At 39.6% G+C, this 23,107-nt stretch overlaps 1 protein-coding gene across 3 annotated transcripts in view; it reads right to left on the bottom strand.

Moving 5' to 3' along the window:
- The window catches only part of Dipk2b (divergent protein kinase domain 2B), a 69,494-nt gene that overhangs the window by 10,044 nt on the left and 36,343 nt on the right, over positions 1–23,107 (bottom strand).

The raw sequence follows: 23,107 nt of genomic DNA, 5'->3' as shown, positions 1-23,107 counted from the left end.
AGGCCTATAAGCTGCCATGTTAAATTCTGAGTCAGGGATGGTTCTATGATTGGAACTTTAATTCCCACAGTCATATGTTAATGGTATTTGGAGGTAGAATCTTCGGGTGGTAATTAGGATTGGGTGAAGCCAAGAGGGTATCCTGATCATGATATTAGTGGCCTTTTAAGAAGAGGAAAAGAGGGACTCAGTGTTTAATAACACTGACTGCTCTTCTAGAGGTCCTGAGTTCAATTTCCAGCCGCCACATGGTAGCTCACAACCTTCTGTAATGGGAGCCAGTGCTTTCTTCTGGTGTGTCTGAAGACAGCGACATTATGCTCATGAAATAAATAAATATTAAAAGAAAAAGAAGAAGAAGAAAAGAGACCTAAGCTAGCACACTTGCTCTGTCACAGCATGTGATGCCTCTGTCATGATACAGCATGAAAGCCCATACCAGATGCTAGTATCAAATTCTTGGACTTCCTTTAATGAAACAAATAGTTATTCTTTAAAATTGGCCTGTGATGTTCATTTATTGCAATAGAAAACAGATTAAGATGGCATCATCACAAATTCCTTTTCTAGAAAGTGGACTCACTGAGCCTTTGTTCCTTGCTCCAGGGAAGTCAAGCAACTTTACCAACACAGGGAAATGTGGCCTTACTGAAGCACTAAGGGAAAGGCATGAATGAGAATAGGGACTCCTGAACCCCTTGAAACTTAACCTTTGCCTCAAGAGGATAATGGTGTCATTTCTCTCACATCGCAGGAATGAACCTTAATTTTTTTTAAAGCATTCAGCATCTTGGGTCCCCCAAAACCATATTATGTTAAAGCTAATTTATATATCAATCACCTAAGATGTTCTGAGTGACTTTTGTTGCTTCCAAAAGCAAATATTGTTCAAAAGGTAAAGATTTATCACTGCTGAACACATCTGAACACTTGATCTACTGGAAATACAAATCTGTGAAAGAAAAGAACTTTAGTTGTTCTTAGAAAGAAAATCTTATTTTTAGAAAGAAAAGGAGCAGAAGAATGACTTTCACCCTAAGGTTGGAAGTTGGCTTTTCTCAGTAAGGTCACCTCCAACAGCTAGGCATAGAATGTTGAATGAAATGTCCAACAAATGACATTTTACTCTGCTGAACATAGCTGCTCTAAAGCTCTCTTAACTCCCAGAGGGAGAAGAGAAAAACTTTAATTTTAATATACCTATTTACAGTTATACACTTGAACACCTTTGATATGATTTTGCTGTTAAGTATGCTTATAAAATAGAGCTGAGTAATTATGCATCACAGTTAATCAATAGACTTTCATTAAGACAATGACAATTTAATAATTGTCTCAATTGGTATGGATAGTTAAACCTTTTTTTTTTTTTAAAGCAGGACATTCCTGTTCTGTTTTATTGAAAAAACAACTGACAGTTTTATACCTACTCCAATTTTGTGCTTTTGTTGGGGGGTTGTGCTGAGATAGGGTTTTCTCTGTATAACATTCATAGCTGTCCTGGAACTTGCTTTGTAGACTAGGCTGGCCTCGAACTCACAGAGATCCACCTGCCTCTGTCTCTGCCTCCTGAGTGCTGGGATTAAAGGCATGTGCTACCACCTCCTGGCTAATTTTGTTCTTAGTAATTTTGGGCTATTTCTTTCCTCTAAACTGCCAACACAACATGGAGTATTTTGATGTGTCAGTTTCCATCTATAACTATTTTTTAGTATAGTGATGCTTTTGAAGTAACCACATGGATGACTTTAAATGGTCAAAAAATCAATAACAACCTTGTTACTGTCAGACAGGTGACTCTATAGGCAGAGCTCATATTCCTAGCTCACTGCTACATGTATTAGAGGAGGGAGAAGCTATAAATCATTTCAATTTTGCTTTAAAACCCGTAAGTTAGGGCAGGCTTATGATAGGTCTCTTTCCCCTTAGGAAGTTGTTGTCTGCTACCTAGGCTGATCAACCCGGATTCCCTGAAATTAAATCACTGGTACTAAGTCAACTACAAAGGATAGAGGCAGAAGAGAAAATGAGCACAGGGTGAGTGTCAAATTTGGAGTTTGTTGGAATCTAGGATGGAATAAGGACATTGGAAGAAGGAAGATTCACTCTTCTTCACCTGTTTGCATTTACTTGGCAGCACATCTGTTGGAATCTACTTCTACAGAAGACCAGCTAAAACTACTAGCCTTGTGGGAATGAGCAACTACTAGATCCTTGAACTTCCCATTCACATTTGACCACTGTTGGGGTAGTTGGATTACAAACTTCTTTTTTTAGACCTGGGAATGCCTGCAACTAAAAGTTGCAGTGGGGAGTTACAGGAGATGGTAGACAGAGAAAGACAAAGGGAGAGTAATTGGAAGGAAGATGGAGCAGAAGCACATGACACGGAGAAACTACTTCACCATATGCAAAACCACAGTGGGTATTCAGAGAAAGTGAAATATCGTATGCTGTGATTTCATCTTTGGAAGGGAGAGTGCCAGTGGTCAAAAGTATACAAAGTTCTGCCAATAGTAAAAATGGTGGCAGAGGGGAAATCCAACTGTATCTTCAATATGTGACTTAGAAATAGCTCATGTGAAATGTGGAGCAGCCAGAGCCATGCAGCCAGGGACATGATCCTTCCAGTTTCCATCTGCCTCACAGGGATGACCCTGTGCCATAGCTATCTGTACCCTAATGTCGCCAGGAAAGAGCGTATCTCCCAAGAGTGCTGATATACATAAGACCACAGGCTCACAGGCAAACAGGCTCACAGGCTCACCTGAGGGACAAGCTCCAGTCAGAGATAGCAAGACCAGCAAATACCAGAAATAAGCAGATGGCAAAAGGCAAGCTCGAGAACATAAGCAATAGAAACCATGGTTACTTGGTATAATCAGAACCTTGTTCTCTCACCATAGCAAGCCCTGGATATCCCAGCACACTGGAAAAGCAAGATTCTGATTTAAAGTCACATCTTATGATAATGATAGAGGACTTTAAGAAGGCCATAAATGACTCCCTGAAAGAAATACAGGATAACACAGTAAACAGGTAGAAGTTCTTAAAGAGGAGACACATAAGTCCCTTAAAGAAATAGAGGAAAACACAACCAAACAGGTGAAGGAATTGAACAAAATAATCCAGGATCTAAAAATGGAAATAGAACCAATAAAGAAATCGCAAAGGAAGACAACCCTGGATATAGGAAACCTAGAAAGAGATCAGGAGTCATAGATGCAAACATCACCAACAGAATACAAGAGATAGAAGAGAGAATCTCTGGTGTAGAAGATACCATAGAAAACATTGACACAATAGTCAAAGAAAATGTAAAAATGCAAAAAGCTCCTAACTCAAAATATCCAGGAAATACAGGACAAAATGAAAAGACTAAACCTAAGGATAAGAGATACAGAAGAGAGTGAAGATTTCTAACTCAAAGGGCCAGGAAATATCTTCAACAAAATTATAGAAGAAAACTTCCCTAACCTAAAGAAAGTGATGCCTATTAATATACAAGAATCATACAGAACCTCAAATAGATTGGACCAGAAAAGAAATTCCTCCCATCACATAATAATCAAAACACCAAATGCATAATACAAAGAAAGAATATTAAAAGTATTAAGGGAAAAGTCAAGTAACACATAAAGGCAGACAGGTCAGAACTATAATAGACTTCTTAACAGAGACTATGAAAGCCAGAAAATCCTGGGCAGATGTCATACAGACCCCAAGAGAACACAAATGCCAGCCAAAGCTAATATACACAGCAAAACTCTCAAACCAAGATATTCTATGACAAAACCAAATATAAACAATATTATTACCACAAATAGATGAAAAACTCCAATACAAGGAGGGAAACTACACCATAAAAAAGCAAGAAAGTAATCTTCTTTAAACAAACCTAAAAGAAGATAGCCACACAAACATAATTCTATCTCTACCAACAAAAATAATAGGAAACAAGCATTGGTCTCTAATATCTCTCAACATCAATGGACTCAATTCCCCAATAAAAAGACATAGACTAAAAGACTGGATACATATACAAGACTCAGCATTTTGCTGCGTACAGGAAATGCACCTCAGTTTCAAAGACTGACACTTCCTCAGAGTAAAAGGCTGGAAAAATTTTTCCAAGCAAATAGTTCCAAGAAACAAGCTGGAGTAGCCATTTTAATATCAAATAAGATCAACTTTCAACCAAACATTGTCAAAAAAGACAAGGAAGGACACTTCATACTCATCAAAGAAAAATTTACCAAGATGAACTTTCAATTCTGAAGATCTATACCCCAAATGCTAGGGCACTACAGATGGGGAAAAGATCTTTAGCAACTCTACATCTGATATAGGGCTAATATCTAATATATTTAAAGAACTCAAGAAATTAGACTCCAGAGAACCAAATAACCCTGTTAAAAATGGGGTACAGAACTAAATAAGAGTTTTCTTTTTTTTTATGAAATAAATGGTTTTAATAGACATTTATAGAACCTTTTATCCTATTTTTTTTAAGTAAGAGTTTTCAACTGAGGAATATTTAATGGCTGAGAAGCACCTAAAGAAATGTTCAATATCCTTAGTCATCAGGGAAATGAAAATCAAAACAGCCCAGGGATTCCACTTCACATCAGTCAGAGTGACTAAAATAAAACTCAGGTGATGGCAGATGCTGGTGAGGATGTGGAGAAAGAGGAACAGTCCTCCATTGTTGGTGGGTTTGCAAGCTGGTAGAAGCACTCTGGAAATCAGTCTGCTGGTTCCTCAGAAAACTGGACATAGTACTACCTGAAGACCCAGCTATACCATTCCTGGGCATATACCCAAAAGATGCTCCAATAAATAACAAGGACATATGCTCCACTCTGTTCATAGTAGCTTTATTTATAATAGCCAGAAGCTGGAAAGAACCCAAACGCCCTTCAACAGAGGAATGGATACAGAAAATGTGGTAAATTTACACAATGGAGTACTACTCAGCTATTAAAAACTACATGAAATTCTTAGGCAAATTTATTGAACTAGAAAATATCATCCTGAGTGAGGTAACCCAACACAAAAGAACACATAATCACTAATAAGTGGATATTAGCCCAAAAGCTCAGAATACCCATGATACAACTCATAGATCATATGAAATTGAAGAAGAATGAAGACCAAAGTATGGATACTTCAGTATTGCTTAGAAGGAAGAACAAAATAATCACAGGAGGTAGAGGATGGGAGGGACTTGAGAGGAAGAGTGGAAGGGGAGGGGAAAAGGGGGACAGGATCAGGTATGGTTGGAAATGGAGTAGATGTATAGAAGGTCAGGAAATTGAACAGAGATGTGTAGCAATAGGGGATGGGAAACTGGGGGTATCCATCATAAAGTTACAGATTCCTGACTGTGAGAGGCTCACAGGACTCAACAGGGATGGCTTTAGCTGAAATACTCAACAAAGGAGAAAGAGAACCATATCCAGAGGTTAGGGATAGCCCCCGGTTGAGGGATGGAGCCATACACCTATCTCAAAAATTTTAACCCAGAGTTGCTTCTGTGTAAAGGAAATATAGGGACAAAGAGTAAAGGAGAGACTGAAGAAAAGGCCATCCAGAGACTGCCCCACCTGGGGATCCATTCAATATGCAGCCCCCAAACCCAGACACTATTGCCAAGAAGTGTTTGCTGACAGGAACCTGATATAGATGTCTCCTCAGAGACTCCACCAGAGTCTTACCAACACAGATGTGGATGCTTGCAGCCAACCATCAGACTGAGCATGGGGACATCAATGGCAGAGTTAGGGGAAGGACTGAAGGAGCTGACAGGTTTTGCAAGCCCATAGGAAGAACAATACCAACTAACCAGACACCCCAGAGCTCCTAGGGACTAAACCACCAAACAAAGAATACACAAGGAGGGACTCATGGCTCCAGCTGCATATGTAGCAGAGGATGGCCTTATCTGGCATCAGTGGGAGGGGAGGCCCTTGGTCCTGTGAAGGCTTGATGCCCCAGTGTAGGAGAATGCTATGGTGGTGAGGTGGGAGTCAGGGGGTGGTTGGGGGAATACCCTCGTAGAAACAGGGGGATTGGATAGTGGGTTTGTGGAGGGGAAACCACCAAGGGGGATATACTTGAAGTGTAAATAAATAAAATAACCAATAAATAATTTTTTAAAAAATTGCAGTTTGTCTTAGATTATGTTAGAGTGGATAGCATACCCAGGAGAGTTGAGTGGACATTAAAGCTGCATTCAATTACCTGGATGACTTGGTGGGATGGGGTAAATAATATGGAAGGTATTGCTTGCACAAGTCTCTCAAAGACCCAGTTTCTATGTAAGAGAGGTCCTCTCACTTCTGATGACATCTTCTCCTTAGGCAGCCTTTCTGTTTGTTTATATTCTTGGTGCTTTGCAGAGACTCTAAGTTGAACCCTGATGGAGTGTTCTGTGAGGAGCAGAGGGGTTAAGATTTTGTTCCATTTTGGTTGCTTGTGAGGGTTCCTAGGAGTGGAGTAATGAGACACTCGTGTGTGGAGTTGCATGGGTAGCTGTATCCTTTCTACAGTAATAGCCTCTACTACAGTCTTCTAACACAAGCTGACTACCTAATTCCTGTTATTCAACCTTGTACTCCAGTGATCTGAGGAGGGATTTCTGCTTGGTTGTGTAGACAGCACTCACTCAAGCTAGGCTTTCTAGAATGCAGGATGATGAAATAGTTGCAAGCACATCATTTACAGTCAAGCTGCTGGCATTTGAATCCCACATCTGTCACTTAGTGTTCTAATTAGGGTTTCCATTGTTGTTAAGAGACACCATGACCAAGGCAACTCTTATAAGAGCAACATTTAATTGGAGCCAGCTTACAAGCTCAGAGTTTCAGTCCATTACCATCAAGGTGGGAACATGGCAGCATCTAGGCAGGCATGGTGCAGAAGGATCTGAGAGTACTACATTTTCATTCAAAGGCAGGCTGGAGATGACTGGCTTCCAGGCAACTAGAAGAAGGGTCTCAAAGCCCACCCCCACGAAGACACACTTTCTCCAACGTGGCCATATTCTACTTTAACAAGGCCACATCTCCTAACCTCCCTGGGGCAAGAGTATTCAAACTATCACACTTAAGGACTGCAAGAACTGGGAGAATTTCTTTATTTTACTGAGGAATACTTATTAAAGAGATCATGCATCTTTTGAGCCAGGATGCATTTTTGAGAATGAAAGAGATTATTTCAAAAGTTTGATTAATTAAAAATATCAGTATCATACTTGCATACAATGCATTGCGATTACATTCACCCCTTTCACTACGCTCTCTCATCCTTCTTCTATTTTGTTGAGACCTTCTTTCCAATCAGTCTTCCTTTACCCTTATGTCCTTCCTTTTTTTCCCCCTGCCCATGTCATCAGTCACAGCTGCTGTGTGTTCATGATTACAGGTCTGTGGCAAATCCAAAAGATAGTGCTCCACTGCACTCCTCCCAGTTAGTTCTCACATTTCCCTCTACTCCCTCATCCTCAGTGTTCCCTGCATTTTAAAGGGAGAGTGTTCCTTTTTTATTCAAGCATCCGCAGTCACATATTCTCAGCACTTTGACCAGTTATGGATCCCTGCTTTGGTCATCACCTACTCCAAAAGAGGCTTCTCTGACCAGAACTAGCTGCACTAGTCTTTTGGTATAAACATAAATATTTACAAAGCAGTTTAACTACATTTCTACTTAGCAAAATATCAGTAGTAGATTATACCATAGAGCTGTGACCACTCTAGTCAGCTTTTGGCTAAGTTTACAGTGCCAGACATGTATTTCTTCCTACAAAATGGGCCTCAGAGCTAGTCAGGAAATGGTTGGTTAATCCCAGAGCATCTATGCCACTGTTGCACCATTGTCCATATCTTAATAGCCAGTACAGCATTTTAGCATACATGATCCATAGACAGGTATGATTGTTGATGATGATTATTACCCAATAGACTACACTGCATCTTCCAGTGCTGTGAATATTAGCTAACGAGGAAGAATCTTCTATCTCAGTTCCAGCTTGGTTTGTCTGTGTTCTATATCCAGAATGTGTGGTGTCTTTGGCAAGTGGGTCTTATGGTCTAGTTCTAGTGGGCAACGAAGGGCAATGGTGTTGCCTCTATTGTTTTGGGATGCTTTAGGGACTAACTAGTTGGCTTACACCTCATAGAGAAGTCCTATAACTGCTACTGGTATTTTGGTTTCAAAAAGTATGGCTTCTGGAACTGGACATGGTAGCACAAGACTAGACCTTAGGAGGCAGAGGGAGGTGGATCCCTGAGTTTGAGGACAGCCTGGTCTACAGAATAAATTCCAGAGCAGCCAGGGATACACGGAGAAACTGTCTGGAAAAATAGAAAAAGAAAGAGAGAAAAAATATAAGAAAAGAAAAGACAAGGCAGACCATGGGCTTCAGGGATCCATGTTAAGCTGTGTGGTAGTTTCAGTTTAAAAACAGTCCCTCATATACTCGTATGCTTAAATACTCAATCCCCAGTTGATGAAACTAATTGGGAAAGAGTAGGAAATATGGCCTAATTGGAGGAAGTGTGTCACTGGGTGTGGGTTTGAAGTTTCAAGAGGCTCATGCCAATCTCAATGAGGTGTCTACTTCCTTATTGCAGTTTGAGGTGTGAGCTCTCAGGTGTTCTGGTTGCTATGCCTTTGTTCCACCCTCATGGACACTAGTGCTTTGAAGTTCTAAGCTCAATTAAGTGCTTTCTTATATAAATTGCCTTGGCCATGGTGTCTGGTCACAGGATTAGAAAAATAACTAATGCAATATGAGCTACACACGAAAGAGAGAGAGAGAGAGAGAGAGAGAGAGAGAGAGAGAGAGAGAGAGAGAGAGAGAAAGAGAGACAGACAGACAGACACACAAGGATAATTTATATAAGAAAGACTTTATTTTGCTTAAGGTTCTAGAGGGACATATGCCCATAATGGTGAAAAATAATGCATAGCAACACTAGCAGGAAGCTGGGAGATCACTTCCTCACCAGTACACAGGCCACACAGATAGCCAGCAGGAAGTGGGGCCAGGCTATAAATCCTCAACCCATTTTCAGTGGCACTACCTCTGAAAGGTCCCATAGCCTGTCCATATACTGCCACCAACTGGGGATCAGGTGTTCAAGTACATATGTATTGCTCATTCAAACCTCCACAGTTAGCATATAAAGTAGTAGGCTTGTGACTTTTCCATACATTCTTAGTTTTAGTTTACCATCTTTGAATCCCAACATTTCTCTTATCCTCCTCCTTTTGTCCTTTATATCTTACCTCTCCCAGGATTCTTCCCTTATACTTCCACATTATATGCATTTTACTGACCTCTCCTTCAGGCATCTTCCTCTCATCCACATGAAAAAGATGATTTTATCAATGAAATCAATACAGTAGGCATGCATTGAGGCCACTTCAGACAAGCCTGAACAGATAGTTCCCTGCTCACAAGTGTGTTGAAAGGTCAACTGTGTAGAAAGCTAATAGGTATTATGTCCATTGATTTTATGAAAATAAAGGCAGTAGTGAGTATTATTGAATGCTTGTTCTGTGCTGGGTATATGTTGCTGTGTTAATTTTTATAATTTCAGGGCAACAGACTCGGTGGAAACTCACAGTTACCAAGGAGTCGAGAGACACATTGAGAATTTTGTATATGATGATGGAGCCAGAATTCTAACCCAGGCTTGCCTGAGTACCATACCATATTTCTTCTTTGTATTAAATGTTCAGTTTTCTTGTTATACCTTCTCTCTCTAGTACTGTCAGGCAATCCAGATATCAAATGCAGGAAGTGGATTTCCTGTGCCTTGGTTTCTCCAGAATGGTTCCTCCCAGGCATTGGAGCCTTTGGCTCTTCTCTCCCTTCTTTCTCTATCAGTTGGGTGCAGCCTGACCTACTACTCCCAGGCAGCCTCTCTAACCCTTCTCTGAGTCCTTTCATACTCCACTAGCATACCATATTTAGGTTTCTTTATGGAAAGATCCCACTGTTCTCAAGCTACTTTTCTTTCTATCTACAAATTCTCAGAATCTGCTGAGATCTTCTGAACAAGCATCGCTAGGGCTAGAACCCAGCTATATATATGGTAAGAATCCCTCCAGACTTCCTAATGCATGTTGGCAGCTGAGAACCACTCCCAACCAATGACCATTATGAGTTGCTACCTAATTTGTTCGCCTGAAATTAGAAAAATTAACACAGCAACATATACCTAACACAGAATAAGCATTTAGTAATATTAGCTACCTGCTCCCAGCTCCAGTCTGGCCATCACAATGCTTGCCACTGACAATAGGTCAATGTCCCACAACCACACCTTATTTTCCCTTTATGTTGCATCCAGAAGAGCCATGACCTTTTTCTCCACCTCATTCTTCCTCTTCAGGCCATACCTCCAAGAGGCTTCCTGGCCCTTACAGCACTCATTTTCTTTGCTCTTGCTTCCTGTGTTTCACAGGTCTTAGGTTACGTTTTCATCACCTCTCTCTAGTTCTTTGGTGCCTTATTGAGTTTGAGATTCATGGACAAGGGGATGAGGTGCATATTTACATACCAAAGCAGACCTGACCTCCAGGTTCTCCCAGTATCTGGCATACAATGCCTTTTACCTTGATCTTTCCAGCCCAGGGGCTGGGTGGCCCTTCCTCCAGAGGCTTTTTCCTAATCCACACATTTTGGTCTCTCTGCTTCCCTGTTTTCCTTCTTTTTGTGTGTGTGCTTTCTCTCTTTCTCTTCCTACTCTCTCTGTCTTCCTCCCCATGGTGACTTCCTTGTCTCCTTCCTTGGGGTCAGTGGACTTGCCTGCACGAGAGCTTGAAGGTGTAGTTCACCATTGCAGCAAAGGCATGGCATCAGGATCATGAAGCAAATGGCTACGTTGCACCTGCTGTCAGGATGCAAAGAGAGGCGAATGCTGGTACTTAGCTCAACATCACCACTGCTGCGGCTGAGGCTGCAGCTGCCGCCTTCTCCTTCTCCTTCTCCTTCTTCTCCTTCTCCTTCTTCTCCTTCTCCTTCTCCTTCTCCTTCTCCTTCTCCTTCTCCTTCTCCTCTTTCTTCTCCTCCCTCTCCTCCCCCTCCTTCTTCTTCTTCCTCCTCCTCCTCATCTTCTTCCTCCTTCTCTTCCTCCTTTTCTTCCTCTTCTTCCTCCTCTGCTTCTTCCTTTTCCTCTTCCTCTTCTTCTCTTCTCTTCCTTCTCTTCTTCTCTTCTCCTCTTCTCCTTCTCTTTCTCCTTCTTTCTTTTTTCTTTAGTCTGTATCTCCAGTCCATGCAATGATGCTACCATATTCAGGGTAGATCTTTACTCTTCCACTGAACTTTTCTGGAAACAACCTTATAGTCGTTAGTAGACATGTGTCTCTTAGCTGATTCTGAATCTAGTCAAATTAACAAACAAGACCAAAGATAATGCTAACTCCTTTTTTGACTTTAAATTGTCTGAGCCTACTTTTTGATCCTTGTAAATAACCTAACCCTAACCTTAACCCTGAAAAGCTGAATGTGGTATCACACTCTTCTAATCCCAGCATGGGGAAGGCTGAAGTAGGAAGACCAAGTTCTAGGTTACTATGGGCTGCAAAGTTAGATCCCATTCAAACCCACCAGCACCATTACTATCATCACAAGCAGTAGCACCACATGAATAGTTTAGCAGATTTGCCTCATCATTCGAAGTAGAGGACCATCTTAACTTAACATCCTATACTGCCATGCTTAGTGTCTATGTAGCCATAGCTCTAGTTAGGCTCCTTCCTTTAGGTTCCATGTCTCTTGTTGACAAACAGCTGATATCCAAAGTCTCACCTGGTAGTGCTTACAGGGTTACCAACATCTTGAACTACCTGGCAGATGGAAGTCTGACCTGGTTTTCCTCTCCTGATGGAGACTTCTTTTCTTTCCTCCCACTTCCAGTCTTGCATCTTCCTCTATCCCAGGGCCCCTGGAGCTTTGCCAATAAAATGTTTGACAATAAAATGGGTTGGTAAAATATTTTCGCTGTGTCATATGAAATCATCACTGTGGCAGGCAAAGCAGCTGACAGCTGGGGCAGTCAGGGCAGTTGATGCAGAGCAAAACACATTATTTAATGGTCTGTCACTCTGATTCAAGTATGCTAAGGTGGATTGCAATTTTCCACTGGGCCACTTTTTTCTATGGGTTACTGATTCTAGTTTCTACTTCTTTTTCTAATTAAAAAAGGAATCTAAGCATGTCTGACAACTCTGCTCCAGAAGGATCTGAGAATTTTGATTGGAAAAAAAAGTACTCTTGCTGGCCTAGGAAAGTAGCTGCTAGGCTTTTTCTCTACCCTCTCTCTGAGCCTCTCTGGTGAGACTGTACCATGTGTATCAGGCAGGGTTCAAACAGAGATAGAATTATGGAACTTTTCCTGTTGGTGTTTTTCCTGTTGGTACTTGGGGGCTTTGCACCTGCTGATCAAGTGTTCTATTTCTGAGCTATAGCTCCAGCCATTGTATCTTCTTTTTCATTTTCTATCTTAACTCTGTGTTCCCACTTGTTAGTGTACCCTAGGTAGCTTCATAGGGCGCCATCTACTGTGTCTTTTTATGGTGGAAGGAAGTGCTGTGGGCAGAAAAAAGCAAGCAGTTTCCTGGGCATGAGATAGCAGCTCCAGAAACAATGGCAAGAGAAGTCACAGAGTCAGGAACAGGCTCAGCTAAGCTCTCCTTTCTCCCAGCCCTGAAAAGGAAGTGTTATCAGTCCAAACTCACTGTGATTGTCTCTAGGCTCAACTCTAGGCATTGCATTTTAGATATAATCAGAAAGAATTAGAAAAATTTTCCTCCAACCAAAAAAGACCACTCTAATCACACACATGTGTTAGAAAAATTGCAAAAGCTCCCTCTGAGGGTGCAGCTAGTCATTCATTCAACAAAACTTTGTTAAAATTTATTTAATTCTCTTATATAAAGTAGGGAATCATAAAAATAAATAGCAGAGTGTACCTACCTCTAACCAGCTGGTACTTTTGAGAACCAGAGTAACATGTCTACCACAAAGTTTCCTATGGGACAGAATGTAACAAATGTTATAGGAGGGGTAAATCATGTGCAGACCAATAGGAGAGTGTGGCTAGATGTCACAGAGGTTGTGATATGTACCTGGTCTTGAAGATCAAGTAAGATTTGGGTAGATGGATATCTAATGTCAATGCATTTCCAGCTGAAGCATTCAGAATTGAACAAAGATGAAAATTAAAGATCAACTCTGGCCTAGAAGATACAGACATAGCGTCACCGAGGGAGAAGATGGGTAAAGCAAGCTGGGGAAAAAATAGCTTGTCATTTGAATGTTTTATTTAGTACTTTAGATTTGGTTTAGTAGTTAATGTACATAATATTAAAGTCAAAGGTCATGGCTTATGAAGTTGCTATGAGTATGCTTTGAAACTTGTAGTGGGCAGGGAGCAGCAAGATGGCTCAATACTTGCTGTGTTTGATGTCTGGGACCCACATGGTAGAGAGTGAGCAATGTTTAAGACTGTCATTTCTGGAGTCAAGTGATAGACCTGGATTCAAATCCAAGTTCCAAAATTTACTAGCTGGGTAGGTTGTAAACACACATCTTAGATTCCCCACCTATAAAATGGGAACAAGAATGTATAAGGTGCCAAAGATCAGGTATCACCACTGTGTATGAAGGGTGCTTGGCTAAGAGAAAATAGTATGTGGGAGCTTTGAAAAGGAAATTTGCCTTAAGAACATAAAAAGAGAGATAAAGCCTTTGCACAATATGTTCTTCAAAATGTGATTTTGATAAGTGAAATAAATAAACCAATAACAGCATTTGACAATAGTAAATTAAGCTGTGTTATATCAACATGATGAGATGCTTCTTATCACTCCAATAGTAACGGGAATAGTATGGAGTATGCAATTAAGCCATAGGGAATATTACATACAGAACTCTGCAGCCATGTTAAATATATCTAGAAAATATAGATGGAAGAACTTTAATATGTTCACATTCATTGCCTCTGTTATATCTGACATTTGCCTCCTCATCTTTCTAATGTTTTGTTTCATTGTTTTATGGTGCTGGGTATAAAACTCAGAGCTTTTTTTTTAATTACTTTTTTAAATTAACTTAAGTATTTCTTATTTACATTTCGAGTGTTATTCCCTTTCCTGGTTTCTGGGCCAACATCCCCCTAACCCCTCCCCCTCCCCTTCTTTATGGGTGTTTCCCTCCCCATCCTCCCCCCATTGCCGCCCTCCCCCCAACAATCACATTCACTGGGGTTTCAGTCTTAGCAGGACCAAGGGCTTCCCCTTCCACTGGTGCTCTTACTAGGATATTCATTGCTACCTATGAGGTCAGAGTCCAGGGTCAGTCCATGTATAGTCTTTAGGTAGTGGCTTAGTCCCTGGAAGCTCTGGTTGCTTGGCATTGTTGTTCATAAGGGGTCTCGAGCCCCTTCAAGCTCTTCCAGTTCTTTCTCTGATTCCTTCAATGGGGGTCCTATTCTCAGTTCATTAGCTTGTTGCTGGCATTCGCCTCTGTATTTGCTGTATTCTGGCTGTGTCTCTCAGGAGCGATCTACATCTGGCTCCTGTCGGCCTGCACTTTGCTTCATCTATCTTGTCTAATTGGGTGGCTGTATATGTATGGGTCACATGTGGGGCAGGCTCTGAATGGGCGTTCCCTTTGTCTCTGTTTTAATCTTTGCCTCTCTATTCCCTACCAAGGGTATTCTTGTTCCCCTTTTAAAGAAGGAGTGAAGCATTCACATTTTGATCATCCGTCTTGAAACTCAGGGCTTTTTACACACTAAACTAGCACTCTATCGTTGATCTGCATCCACAATCCTGATTTTTTAGAACTATATATGAACTATTAATTTTTATAATGAATACAGCTTTTCCTCAGTATCTATGGAGGATTAGGAACTGTACTACCCTATAGGTACCACAAGTCTCTTGTGTAAAATGACAAAGAATTTATGAAGAACCTAGGCTATATATCCTTCTTTAGGTACTAAACAACCTCTAAATAATTTTGTTAGTGGTTTAAATTGAAAATTTTCCCCGTGGGCTTACGTTTTGAAGGTTTGCTCCACCCCAGGTGGTAGCACTATACTGAAGTGTGTGTGTGTGTGTGTGTGTGTGTGTGTGTGTGTGTGTGTGTGTGTGTATGTGCAAAACTTCTAAAAGATGAGACCTGGCTGGCAGGTCACTATGAGTAGGACATTGAAGGTTAAAGTGTGATTCCTGGTTCCCAGTTTCTGGCTGTGTACTTCTTGGTTTGTCTTTCTACCTTACAGTGAATAGAGACTGAGGGTATGGAGGATCATTTGGTTGGAAGGTGCTTCTAAATACTGGCAGGCATGTGCAGAAATAAAGAGGTCAATAAGAAGTTATTTAGAATATACATATATGATAAATAAATTATATTTAGGACATAAATATGTAACTTGTGAAAATCAATAACAAACACAGAAAACTGTACAAAATGGACATATTTAAGTACCTTTTCAAAGATGAAAGAAACCAATAAATATGCAAGAAAGGGCCACACATCCAGCGTCATCAGAAAAATGAAAGTGAGTTCACATAAAAGACTGCTAGACACCTACTAAAATACCCGACGTTCCAAATTATAAATAGTGCTGATACAGATAGGAATCAGCAGTACTCTCTTTTCTGTTGTATATAGGCAGAAGCATATATTTCATACTGTGAATAGGAAAACTATTTGGTAGTCCTTTTAGACTCTATCCATATGTAATATTATGACCCAGAAAATTCACTTCAACATGCTTGTGTTCAACTGTAGGCACATGTAAGAATGTTGGCATCAATTCCAATTCACAATAGCCCAAACTAAATATAACTTAGATGTTCATCAATAGCTGAATATATAACCTGTATCACTGAAAGTAAAGTATTGTACTTTAAGAAAAATTCTTTTGATCCTTAAAGTAAAATGAATAAATATCATGACTTGATGATATTCTAACTTTCTAATACTGTACTATTCCATTTAAATGGAGTTCACAAATGGGCAAAAATCATCAAAGGTGATTCAGTTCATAATAGTGAGCACATTTACGGGGAGACAGGGTGAGCTACTGCTTCAGTTTGGCTGGGATTGTGAGGTTTTCTGGGATAACTCATTTGGATTTTCATTCCAAAAATCAAATAGATCTGAGGAAATTGGAATGGTTTGTTATCCTAGGAAGGAACTTTTTTTTGAAAGTGACATGAAAAAGCCTTTGGAGGTGCTAGAAACATCTTGTTGTGGGTGGTATCTCTAAGTGAACCTACATGTTAAATTTTACCCAATATACTTAAGATTCATGTATATTATTTATACTTTCATTAGAAGTCTTTAAAAATAGCTATTTTCCCTGAATAGTGATGCATGGTGATGCATGCTTGAAATCCCAGCACTCAGGAGGCCAAAGGAGAAAGATCATGAATTTAAGACTAGCCTGAGATACATAGCAAGACCTGGTCCTAACCAAACCAAACCAATTAACCAGCCACCAACCAACCAACCAATCATCCAACTAGCTAACCAACCAGGCAACCAACCACCAACCAACCAACTACCAACCAACCAACAACCAAACAAACAACCAAAACCAACCAATCAAACAAACAAACAAAAAGCAAATCTCAAAACAAACAACCTCAATAATTGACATTGTACAGGGGTTTTATAAAAAACAGAAAGCAAAGGCTTGCTTAGTAAGGTCATGGGAAGAATTTTGATAGCAAACAAAATGAAGTCTTTGCTTTTGCTTAAAGTTTGACTGACTTCTCTGCCAGATGATGAGACTTTGATCTGAAATAGCATGGAACAAAGTAGGCTGAGCAGGAATGGAAGGCCAGCTGCACCAAACTGGATTGTACTATTCTGATAAAGTTCCCTGGCACAGAGGCCCACAGAGACTTGCAGACATATTTCTGAACCATAGGCAGTGGATACAAAGATCAGAAAAATACTCAAAAACTTGTTTTTGATATTCAGAAGGAGCAAGGGGTGAATTAGAGAAATTGGTGAGTAATGGACTCATCCTGGATCATGGTAAATATCCTAAAATGAGATGTAGAAGCTTCTGGGGTGACAATTGATATTATGGAGCTACTGAGAATTCTGTTAATCAAATAATTTCTGACTGACATTTTTCTTGAAATGGCTATTTGATATTTTTAATCTTATAAATAGAATACATGAATGTAGTGAGATACTCAACAGTGATTCTTATTTTAATACTAAAGATTTTGGCTGCAAAACCAAAGATAATTAATAATAATTTACTAACTGGGTTTGTCTAAAAGGTAGTAGATGAATTTTCATGGAAATTAAGGCCTTTTGTTTGGGTGTGTCCTGTGTAACAACTTTATTAACAATAGTATATAACTAAGTTTTTGTTAATTAAAACTGAAGATGATGTGCATTTGGGATGATAGTAGTGTGAGAAAGAATCAGAATCAAGAGGCTGGAGAGATAACTCAGCAGTTAAGAAGACTTGCTGCTCTTGTAGAGGACCCGGATTCAGTTCTCAGTGCTCTTACCATATAGATGCTAGCATATCAAATCAGTCCCTCTGGTTTGTGCTGGCAACAGCACACATGCAGTGCACATATAAGATAAAAATAAATATTCTTTTTTTGAATCAGGATTAAGTGGATAGGCTAAAGAAATAGATGTAATTTAAGATCAAGATCCTTCAAGTTTTCGTCTGCACCTGGAACTGACCTTGTGCCACAGCTCTCTGTACCCAAGTCCCACTGGGAGAGAGGTGGACTCCTAGGAGTGCTGACACACCCGAGAACACAGTTAAGACCACTACTTCTGCTCAGAGGGACCCAGCTGGAGCCCTCAGGACACAGGAACCAAGGAGCCATCTGGGGCAAGATTCTTCCAGTTTCCATCTGTGCCTGGAGCTGACCCTGTGCCACAGCTCTCAGGACCCAAGTCCCTCCCAGAGAGAGCTGGTCTCGCATGAGTGCTGACACTCAGACTTACAGGAGGGTCAAACCACTGTCAGAGACATCAGGAAGAACTAACACAAGAGGTAACCAGATGTCAAGAGGCAAGTGGAAGAATGTAAGCAACAGGAATCAAGGCCACTTGACATCATCAGAACTGAGTTCTCTCACCAAAACAAGTCCTGAATACAACAACACACCAGAAAAGCAAGATTCAGATTTAAAATCACATCTCATGATGATGTTAGATGATATTAAGAAGGACATTAAAAACTTCCTTAAAGGACAGCACAGTTAGCAGGTAGAAGTCCTTAAACAGGGGACACGTAAATCCCTTAAAGAAATATAGGAAAACACAACCAAGCAGGTGAAGGAATTGAACAAAACCATCCAGGATCTAAAAATGGAAATGTAAACAATAAAGAAATCAGAAAGGGAGATAAACCTGGATATAGAAAACCTAGGAAAGAGATCAGAAATCATAGACAAAAGCATCAACAACAGAATACAAGAGATAGAACAGAGAATCAGGTATAGAAGATACCATAGAGAACACTGACATAACAAACAAAATGCAAAACACAAAAAGCTCCTAACCCAAAATATCCAGGAAATCCAGGACACAATGAGAAGATCAAACCTAAAGACAATAGGCATAGAACAGAGCAAAGATTCCCAACTGAAAGGACCAGTAAATATCTTCAACCAAATTATAGAAGAAAATTTCTCTAACCTAAAGAGAGAGATGCTCATAAACATTAAAGAAGCCCACAGATCCCCAAATAGAATGGACCAGAAAAGAAATTCCTCCCATCACATAAAAGTCAAAACACCAAATGCACAAAACAACAAAAGAATATTAAAAGTATTAAGGGAAAAGTCAAGCAACACATGAAGGCAGACAGGTCAGAATTACAATAGACTTCTTAACAGAGACTATGAAAGCCAGAAGATCTTGGGCAGATGTCATACAGACAATAAAAGAACACAAATGTCTGACTAGGCTATTATATCCAGCAAAACTCTCAATTACCATAGAAGGAAAACCAATGTTTTCCATGACAAAACAAATGTAAACAATATCTTTCCACAGATCCAGCCACATGGTGGATAATAGATAGAAAACTTGAACACAAGGATGTAGACTACACCCTAGAAAAAGCAAGAAAGTAATTTTCTTCCAACTAACCCAAAACAGGATAGCCACACAAACATAATTCTACCTTTAGCAACAACAACAAAAAATAACAGGAAACAACAATCACTAGTACATAATATCTCTTAATATCAAGGGACTCAATTCCCCAATAAAAAGACACAGATTAACAAACTGGATACACAATGAGGACCCAACATTTTGCTGCCTACAGGAAACACACCTCAGAGACAAAGACAGACACTACCTTAGAATGAAAGGCTGGAAAACAACTTTCCAAACAAATGGTCTGAAGAAGCAAGCTGGAGTAGCCATTCTAATATCAAATAAAATTGACTTTCTCCCAAGAGTCATCAAAAAAGATAAGGAAGGACACTTCATATTCACTAAAGGAAAAATCCACCAAGATGAACTCTCAATCCTAAATATCTATGCTACAAATACAAAGACACCTACATACATAAAAGAAACTTTACTAAAGCTCAAAGCACACATTGCACCTCACCCAATAATAATAGGAGATTCCAAGACCCTACTCTCATCCATGGACAGATCATGGAAACAGAAATTAAACAGAGCCATAGACATACTAAGAGAAGTCATGAACCAAATGGACTTAACAGATATTTATAGAACATTCTATCCTAAAACAAAAGGATAAGCCTTCTCACCACCTCATGGTACTTTCTCCAAAACTGACCATATAATCGGTCATAAAACAAGCCTCAACAGATACAGAAAGATAGAAATAATCCCATGCGTCCTATCAGACCACCTCGGGCTAAAGCTGGTCTTCAGTAAAAATAAGGAGAGAATGTCCACATATACGTGGAAGTTGAATAATGCTCTACTCAATGATAACCTGGTCAAGGAAGAAATAAAGAAAGAAATTAAAGACTTCTTAGAATTTAATGAAAATGAAGGTACAACATATCCAAACTTATGGGACACAATGAAAGCTGTGCTAAGAGAAAAATTCATAGCTCTGAGTGCCTGCAGAAAGAAACAGGAGGGAGCATATATCAGCAGCTTGACAGCACACCTAAAAGCTCTAGAACAAAAAGAAGCAAACACATCCAGGAGGAGTGTTTCAACCAAGTAGAAACAAAAAGGACTATGCAAAGAATCAACAGAACCAAAAGTTGGTTCTTTGAGACAATCAACAAGATAGATAAACCCTTAGCCAGTCTAACGAGAGGACACAGAGAGTGTATACAAATTAATAAAATCGGAGATGAAAAGGGAGACATAACTACAGAATCAGAGGAAACTAAAAAAAATCATCAGATCCTATTACAAAAGCCTATGTTCAAAAAACTTAAAAATCTGCCGGAAATGGACAATTTCCTAGACAGATACCAGGTACCAAAGTTAAATCAGGAACAGATAAACCATTTAAACAACCCTATAAATCCTAAAGAAATAGAAATAGTCATTAAAAGTCTCCCAACCAAAAAGAGCCCTGGGTCCATATGGGTTCAGTGCAGAATTCTATCAGACCTTCATAGAAGACCTCATACCAATACTATCCAAACTTTTCCACACAACTGAAACAGATGGAGCACTACCGAATTCCTTTTATGAAGCCACAATTACTCTTATACCTAAACCACACAAAGACCCAACAAAGAAAGAGAACTTTTAACTAATTTCCTTATGAATATCGATGCAAAGATACTCAGTAAAACTCTTGCAAACTGAATCCAAGAGCACATGAAAATCATCATCCCTCATTTCAGGGATACAGGGATGGTGTAATATACAGAAAAACTTCAACACTATATAAACAAACTGAAAGATAAAAAACACATGATCATTTCATTAGATGCTGAGAAAGCATTTGACAAAATTCAACACCCCTTCATGACAAAAGTCATGGAAAGAACAGAAATTCAAGGCCCATACCTAAACATAGTAAAAGTCATATACAGAAAACCAGTAGCTAATATTAAACTAAATGGAGAGAAACTTGAAGCAATCCCACTAAAATCAGGGACTAGAGAAGGCTGCCCACTCTCTCCGTACTTATTCAGTATAGTTCTCGAAGTCCTAGCCAGAGCAATCAGACATCAAAAGGATATCAAAGGGATACAGATTGGAAATGAAGAAGTCAAAATATCACTATTTGCAGATGATATAATTGTATATTTAAGTGATCCCAAATGTTCCTCCAGAAAACTGCCAAACCGGATAAACACTTCAGCAAAGCGACTGGGTATAAAATTAACTCAAATAAATCAGTAGCCTTCCTCTACACAAAAGAGAAGCAAGCCGAGAAAGAAATTAAGGAAACGACATCCTTTATAATAGTCACAAATAATATAAAGTACCTCAGTGTGACTTAAACCAAGCCAGTGAAAGATCTGTATGATGAGAACTTCAAGCCTCTGAAGAAAGAAATTGAAGAAGACCTCAGAAGATGGAAAGATCTCCCATGCTCATGGATTGGCAGGGTTAATATAGTAAAAATGGCCATTTTACCAAAAGCAATCTACAGATTCAATGCAATCCCCATCAAAATACCAATCTAATTCTTGAGAGAGTTAGACAGAACAATTTGCAAATTCATCTGGAATAACAAAAAACCCAGAATAGCTAAAACTATCCTCAACAATAAAAGGACTTCCGGGGGAATCACTATCCCTGAACTCAAGCAGTATTACAGAGCAATGGTGGTAAAAACTGCATGGCATTGGTACAGAGACAGACAGAAAGATAAGTGGAATAGAATCGAAGACCTAGAAATGAACTTACACATCTATGGTCACTTGATTTTTGACAAAGGTGCCAAAAAATCCAATGGGCAAAACATAGAATTTTCAGCAAATGATGACGGTTCAACTGGAGGTCAGCATGTAGAAGAATGCATAAGGATCCATTCTTATCACCCTGTACAAAGCTTAAGTCCAAGTGGATCAAAGACCTCAACATCAAACCAGATACACTCAAACCAATAGTAGAAAAAGTGTGGAAGAATCTCGAACACATGGTCACTGGAGAAAACTTCCTGACCAAACACCAATGGCTTATGATCTAAGATCAATAATCAACAAATGGGAACTCATAAAACTACAAAGCTTCTCTAAGGCAAAGGACACTTTCATTAGGACAAAACGGCAACCAACAGGTTGGGAAAAGTTCTTTACCAATCTTACCACTGATAGAGGGCTCATAGCTCATATCCAAAATATAGAAAGAACTCATGAAGTTAGACTGCAGGGAGACCAATAACCCTATTAAAAATGGGGTTCAGAGCTAAACAAAGAATTCACAGCTGAGGAATGCCGAATGGCTGAGAAACACCTAAAGAAATGTTCAACATCTTTAGTCATAAGGGAAATGCAAATCAGAACAACCCTGAGATTTCCCCTACACCAGTCAGAATGGCTAATATCAAAAACTCCAGTGACAGCACATGCTGGTGAGGATGTGGAGAAAGAGGAACACTCCTCCATTGTTGGTAGGATTACAGACTGGTACAACCATTCTGGAAATCAGTCTGGAGGTTTCTCAGAAAATTGGACATTGAACTACCTGAGGACCCATCTATACTTCTCTTGGGCATATACCCAAAAGATGCCCCAACACATAACAAAGACACATACTCCACTATGTTCATAGCAGCCTTATTTATAATAGCCAGAAGCTGGAAAGAACCCAGATCCCCTTCAACAGAGGAATGGATACAGAAAATATGGTACACAATGGAATACTACTCAGCTATCAAAAACAACGACTTTATGGAATTCACATGCAAGTGGATGGAACTGGAAAAATCATCCTCAGTGAGGTAACCTAATCATAGAAAAACACACATGGTATGCACTCATTGATAAGTGGATATTAGCCCAAATACCTGAATTAACCTAAATGTACAGAACACATTAAACTCAAGAAGGATGACCAAAATGCCAATGCTTCACTCCTTCTTTAAAAGGGGAACAAGAATACCCTTGGAAGGGAATAGGGAGG

The sequence above is a fragment of the Rattus norvegicus genome, chromosome X (assembly GCF_021556685.1).
Source record: "Rattus norvegicus strain SHRSP/BbbUtx chromosome X, alternate assembly SHRSP_T2T, whole genome shotgun sequence".
NCBI classification, from domain to species: domain Eukaryota; kingdom Metazoa; phylum Chordata; class Mammalia; order Rodentia; family Muridae; genus Rattus; species Rattus norvegicus.
This window is presented reverse-complemented; position numbering and strand designations above follow the sequence as displayed.